Consider the following 7,096-nt stretch of genomic DNA (forward strand, 5'->3'; position numbering starts at 1 on the left):
TGTGATCTCCTGGACCGGTTTGTGATCTCCTGGACCGGTTTGTGATCTCCTGGACTGGTTTCAATCGTCTCAGGAAGTCGGAGAGGAATTTTCCAGATATTTTTGCCCTTATTGTCCCTGGGTTTTTCTCTTTTTTTGCCTCGTTCAGGAGGTTATATAACTGCGGGGGTTGGGGGCGGTATTATAGTGGTGTAGGAAGTGTCTCGTCACAATGCTGTAGGCATCATGTGTGTGGGGCAGGCTTGATGGACCAGCTGGTCTTTTCATGCCCATCATTTTTGTATTTTCGTATGTTGTACGAATGCACCTTTGGAGATATTCCCTTCGGTATCAGTGCTTCAGTTAAGTGGCATGTGTTTAGATGTAGACTGCAGTCGGTCAGTCTGCAAAATGGACTTTGTAAACTAGCAGTCAACTGTTTTGTACTGACCAGTGATTGGTGAATCCCAACAGAGCATCTACAAATGCCACCGCTAAGAGTCTGCAATTTCAAATCTGATCTCACAAGGCAAATCAATCCCACATGGCACTCACTGGACCAGTGGGCACTCTGTGCTCCCAATGCTGCCAACCCTGGCACGTACTAAAGCTCTAACCATGGATGAGGAATCAGAGGCACCCTGCCTGGTGATCCGATGCGCCCTGGAGCTGTGAATTGCCGAATTAAACAAGACCCACCGGTGCACTGTGGCTGCAGTGTGTACCATCCACAGGATGCTCTACAGCAACTCACCAAGGCTTCTTCAACAGCACCTCCCAAACCCGCGACCTCTACCACCTAGAAGGACAAGGGCAGCAGGTGCATGGGAACAACGCCACCTCCTAAATTCCTCGCCAAGTCACACAACACCACGACTTGGACATATATCGTCGTTGGGTCAAAATCTTGGAACTCCCTGTGGGAGAACCTTCACCACACGGACTGCAGGGGTTCAAGAAGGAGGCTCACCACCGCCTTCTCAAGGGCAATTAGGGATGGGCAATAAATGCCAGCCTCGCCAGCGACGGCCACATCTCGAGAATGAATAAAAAAAAGATCTGTTAACGTACTCAACCTGCGAAGCTGCTGAACCTTGATAAGCCTTCGTGTTTCTTATCACTAGATGCAGGATTCTTACAAACCCTAGCAACAACAGAGACGGAGAGAAACACCTGCCAGATTTATACTTAGCTACCAGTTTGTGCTCCATCCATCTCCGCCTCGCATTCTGCTCAAACTCCCCCATATTTAAGTGTCTTGTCCCTACTCAGCCTTTCAATGACCGTCCTTTACTGATGACTTAACTCATTTATTGCCATTTCCCCGCCCCAAGTCCCCCTGACTTCCACGATGTTGACCGCTTTACATCATTGATGACATTTGTTGCCTGGCAGGGAAATGTAAACAGTAATTTACAAAAAGAATCTACATGCATTTCAAGAGGGAGAGGGGGAGGGGAGGGAGAGGAGGAGGGAGTGCAGTGGAGAGGGGGAGAGGAGAGAGGGACAGGAGGGAGAGGAGAGGAGGGGAGGGGGAGAGGAGAGAGGGAGAGAAGGGGAGGGGAGAGGAGGGGAGAGAGGGAGGGGAGGGGAGAGGAGAGAGGGAGGGGAGAGGAGGGAGAGAGATGAAAGGAGAGAAGAGGGGAGAGAGGGAGGGGAGAGAGGGAGGGAAGAGGAGTGGAGAGAGGGAGGGGAGAGGAGAGAGGGGAGAGGAGGGAGAGGGGAGGAGGGAGAGGAGAGGAGGGGGGAGAGGAGAGAGGGAGATAAAGGGAGAGGAGAAGAGGGGAGAGAGGGAGGGGAGAGGAGAGAGGAGAGGAGAGGAGGGGAGAGAGGGAGGGAAGAGGAGGGAGAGGAGAGGAGGGGGAGGGAAGAGGAGAGGAGGGAGAGGAGGGGAGGGGGAGAGGATAGGAGGGAGAGGAGAGGAGGGGAGAGGAGGAGAGGAGAGGAGGGAGAGGAGAGGGGGAGGGAGGAGAGGAGAGAGGGAGAGGAAGGAGAGGAGGGGAGAGAGGGAGGGGAGGGGAGAGAGGGAGGGGAGAGAAGGGAGAGGAGAGGAGGGGGAGGAGAGGAGGGGGAGGAGAGGAGGGGAGGGGGAGAGGATAGGAGGGAGAGGAGGAGAGGAGGGAGAGGGGAGGGGGAGAGGAGAGGAGAGGGAGGTGAAGTTATCAGCTATAAAGATAGTGAGATACTGGATTTTGTTTCAGTGGAGTTAAAACACAAGGAGAAATCCGTGGATGCTTGAAGTAAAATTTGAGATTGGATTTATTTAGGTGGGAGGCAGTTATAAGACTTTAATTTAGTCCCGATTACTATTTTTAAATACACAGTTTAATGCAGTATTCATCATCCTCGTCCTCATTCTGCATCCCGCAGGTTTTATAGCATCTCTTGGACATCAAATAAAGTGACAGCAATTGCAATTGTTTTTCAATTTCAACACAACATTTCACAAGTGCAAAATTAAACGAACTATTCTGATCTAAATAAAGATCGAGAGGCTTTGTATATAAAAGTACCAGCTTTAAATACCCAGTCGCACTAATCCAGTTAAATGTGAAGGGAGGAAAGGAGTAAGGAGGGAGGGAGGAGGGAGAGGGAGGGAGGAACGAGAGAGTGAGGGAGGGAGGGAGGAATGAGAGAGTGAGGGAGGGAGGAAGAGGGAGTGAGGGAGTGAGCAAGGGGAGGGAGGGAGGAAGAGAGAGGGAAGGAGGAGAGAGTGAGGGAGGAGGAGGGAGGGAGGGAGGAGGGAGTGAGGAAGGGGAGGAGAGAGGGAGGTAGGGAGGAGAATGGGGAGGGTGGGGGAGGGAGTGAGGGAGGGAAGGAGGAGAGAGGGAGTTTGGGAGAACAGGGAGGGAGGGGGAGGGAGTGTGGGAGGGAAGGAGGAGGGTGTGAGGGAGGAGGAGGGAGGAAGGAGGACAGAGTGAGGGAGGGGAGGGTGGGAGAGAGAAGGGAGGGAGGAGGAGGAGGAGGGTGGATTGAAGGAGGGGGTAGGAAGGGATGAGGAGGGAGATCAGAGGAAATGGGAGGGGAGGTGGAAGTGAGGGAGGGGCAGTAGAGAGGAGGGAGCAACCGATGATGAGGGAGGGAAGGGAGAGGGAGGGAGGAGGAGGGGAAAGGAGGGAAAGAGGAGGTAGGGAAGGAGGAGGGTGGGAGTGGAGGGATGGTGAGAAGGGAGTGAGGGAGGGGAGGAGGAGGGAGGAAGGTGGAGGGAGTGAGGGAGGAGGAGGGAGGAGGAGGAGTGGGTGATGAAGGGATGAGAGGGGATGAGGGAAGGGAATGAGGAAGAGGAGAGAAGGTGGAGGGAGTGTGGAAGAGGAGGGAAGGAGAAGGGTGAGGGAGAAGGAGGGAGTGAAGAAGAAGGAGGGATGAAAGGAGGAGGGAGTGAGGGAGGGGAGGAGGAGGGAGGGAATGAGGGAGAGAGGAAGAGGGAGAGAGGGAGGAGGAGGAGGGAGGTAAGGGGAGGGAGGTTGGATGGGGTGGGAGGTGGAGGGATGCAGGAGGAGGAGAGGTGGGAGGAAGGAGGAAGAGGGTAGGTGGGAGGAGGTGGAATGAGTGAGGGAAGGAGGGTGTCAGTGAGGAGGAGTGAGGGAGGGTAGGGGAGGGAGGGAGGTGGAGTGAGGATGAGAGGAGGTGGTGGGTGAGGAAGGAGGAGTGGTGAGGGAGGAGAGGAGGGATGTGGAGGGATGTGGTTGGGTGAGGGAGGGAGGCATGGTGAAGGAGGGAAGGAGGAGGGAGGGAGGGAGGGAGGGAGGAAGGAGCAGGGGATGAGAGAAGGAAGGAGGAGGGTGGTGGAGGGAGTGAGCGAGGGAGGAGGAAGTTGAGGGAGGAGGTGTGGTAAGGAAGGATAGATGAGGAAGAGGAGGAGGGAGGATTAGGAAGGAGGGATGATGAGGAGGAGGGGTGAAGGAGGAAGCATGAGGGGGTGAGAGAGGGGTAAGAGGGTGGGGGTGGAAGGATGGATTAGGAGGAGGGAGGAGGAGGGGTGAGGGGGTGGAAGGAGGGAACAGGAGGAGGAGTGGGTGAGTCAGTCGTGCTGTGACTGAGGGTCGAGTCTGGGATCTCCCGAATGAGACATGAACCCACAGGTGACCGGAGAAATGGGAAATCTTTCCCGTCCGCATCTCAGGGAGGGGGAGAAATGTTTGAAATGTTTGAAATGCAACATCAGGAGTCCAAATAAATGGAAGAGTTGTTGAGAGTTGGAGCACAAGTTACAGATCGGTGAGAGGAACATTCATTCTCTCTCCTCCCCCATTCTCTCTCCTCCCCCATTCTCTCTCCTCCCCCAATCTCTCTCCTCCCCCATTCTCTCTCCTCCCCATTCTCTCCTCCTCCCCATTCTCTCTCCTCCCACAGTCTCTCTCCTCCCCCATTCTCTCTCCTCCCCCAATCTCTCTCCTCCTCCCCAATCTCTCTCCTCCCCCATTCTCTCTCCTCCCCCAATCTCTCTCCTCCCCCAGTCTCTTTCCTCCCCCAATCTCTCTCCTCCTCCCCAATCTCTCTCCTCCCCCATTCTCCTCCTCCCCCATTCTCTCTCCACCCCCAATCTCTCTCCTCCCCCAGTCTCTCTCCTCCCCCAATCTCTCTCCTCCCCCTTTCTTCTCCTCCCCCAATCTCTCTCCACCCCCAATCTCTCTCCTCCCCATTCTCTCTCCTCCCCCATTCTCCTCCTCCCCATTCTCTCTCCTCCCCCATTCTCCTCCTCCCCATTCTCTCTCCTCCCCAATCTCTCTCCTCCCCATTCTCTCTCCTCCCCCAATCTCTCTCCTCCCCATTCTCTCCACTCCCCCATTCTCTCTCCTCCCCATTCTCTCTCCTCCCCCAATCTCTCTCCTCCCCATTCTCTCTCCTCCCCCAATCTCTCTCCTCCCCCATTCTCTCTCCTCCCCCAATCTCTCTCCTCCCCATTCTCTCCCCTCCCCCATTCTCTCTCCTCCCCCATTCTCTCCCCTCCCCCATTCTCTCTCCTCTCCCAATCTCTCTCCTCCCCATTCTCTCTCCTCCCCCAATCTCTCTCCTCCCCAATCTCTCTCCACCCCCAATCTCTCTCCTCCCCATTCTCTCCCCTCCCCCATTCTCTCTCCTCCCCCATTCTCTCTCCTCCCCATTCTCTCTCCTCCCCATTCTCTCTCCTCCCCAATCTCTCTCCTCCCCCAATCTCTCTCCTCCCCCATTCTCTCTCCTCCCCATTCTCTCCCCTCCCCCAGTCTCTCTCCTCCCCCAATCTCTCTCCTCCTCAATCTCTCTCCTCCTCAATCTCTCTCCTCCCCCAATCTTCCCCATTCTCTCTCCTCCCCCAGTCTCTCTCCTCCTCCCCCAATCTCTCTCCTCCCCCTTTCTTCTCCTCCCCCAATCTCTCTCCTCCCCATTCTCTCTCCTCCCCCAATCTCTCTCCTCCCCATTCTCTCTCCTCCCCAATCTCTCTCCTCCCCATTCTCTCTCCTCCCCCAGTCTCTCTCCTCCCCAATCTCTCTCCTCCTCCCCAACTCTCTCCTCCCCAATCTCTCTCCTCCCCCAATCTCTCTCCTCCCCCAGTCTCCCTCCTCCCCCAATCTCTCTCCTCCTCCATTCTCCTCCTCCCCCATTCTCTCTCCTCCCCCAGTCTCTCTCCTCCTCCCCAATCTCTCTCCTCCCCCTTTCTTCTCCTCCCCCAATCTCTCTCCTCCCCATTCTCTCTCCTCCCCCAATCTCTCTCCTCCCCATTCTCTCTCCTCCCCAATCTCTCTCCTCCCCCAATCTCTCTCCTCCCCAATCTCTCTCCTCCCCCATTCTCTCTCCTCCTCCCCAATCTCTCTCCTCCCCCAATCTCTCTCCTCCCCCTTTCTTCTCCTCCCCCAATCTCTCTCCTCCCTCATTCTCTCTCCTCCCCAATCTCTCTCCTCCCCAATCTCTCTCCTCTCCCAATCTCTCTCCTCCCCAATCTCTCTCATCCCCCATTCTCTCTCCTCCCCAATCTCTCTCCTCCCCAATCTCTCTCCTCCCCATTCTCTCTCCTCCCCCAATCTCTCTCCTCCTCCCCAATCTCTCTCCTCCCCCATTCTCTCTCCTCCCCATTCTCTCTCCTCCCCCAATCTCTCTCCTCCTCCCCATTCTCTCTCCTCCCCAATCTCTCTCCTCCCCAATCTCTCTCCTCTCCCAATCTCTCACCTCCCCAATCTCTCTCCTCCCCCATTCTCTCTCCTCCCCAATCTCTCCTCCTCCCCATTCTCTCTCCTCCCCCAATCTCTCTCCTCCTCCCCAATCTCTCTCCTCCCCCATTCTCTCTCCTCCCCATTCTCTCCTCCTCCCCATTCTCTCTCCTCCCCCATTCTCTCTCCTCCCCCAATCTCTCTCCTCCCCCATTCTCTCTCCTCCCCATTCTCTCCTCCTCCCCATTCTCTCTCCTCCTCCCCATTCTCTCTCCTCCCCCATTCTCTCTCCTCCCCAATCTCTCTCCTCTCCCAATCTCTCTCCTCCCCCATTCTCTCTCCTCCCCCATTCTCTCTCCTCCCCAATCTCTCTCCTCCCCAATCTCTCTCCTCCTCCCCAATCTCTCTCCTCCCCCAATCTCTCTCCTCCCCCAATCTCTCTCCTCCTCCCCATTCTCTCTCCTCCCCCATTCTCTCTCCTCCCCCATTCTCTCTCCTCCCCAATCTCTCTCCTCCCCCAATCTCTCTCCTCCTCCCCAATCTCTCTCCTCCCCAATCTCTCCTCCTCCCCCAATCTCTCTCCTCCCCATTCTCTCCTCCTCCCCAATCTCTCTCCTCCCCAATCTCTCTCCTCCCCAATCTCTCTCCTCCCCCAATCTCTCTCCTCCTCCCCAATCTCTCTCCTCCCCCAATCTCTCTCCTCCCCATTCTCTCTCCTCCCCCATTCTCTCTCCTCCCCATTCTCTCTCCTCCCCCAATCTCTCTCCTCCTCCCCATTCTCTCTCCTCCCCATTCTCTCCTCCTCCCCATTCTCTCTCCTCCCCATTCTCTCTCCTCCCCCAATCTCTCTCCTCCTCCCCCAATCTCTCTCCTCCCCCAATCTCTCTCCTCCCCCATTCTCTCTCCTCCCCATTCTCTCCTCCTCCCCATTCTCTCTCCTCCCCCAATCTCTCTCCTCCCCCAATCTCTCTCCTCCTCCCCAATCTCTCCTC

The sequence above is a fragment of the Heptranchias perlo genome, chromosome 10, assembly GCF_035084215.1.
Source record: "Heptranchias perlo isolate sHepPer1 chromosome 10, sHepPer1.hap1, whole genome shotgun sequence".
Classification (NCBI taxonomy): Eukaryota; Metazoa; Chordata; class Chondrichthyes; order Hexanchiformes; family Hexanchidae; genus Heptranchias; species Heptranchias perlo.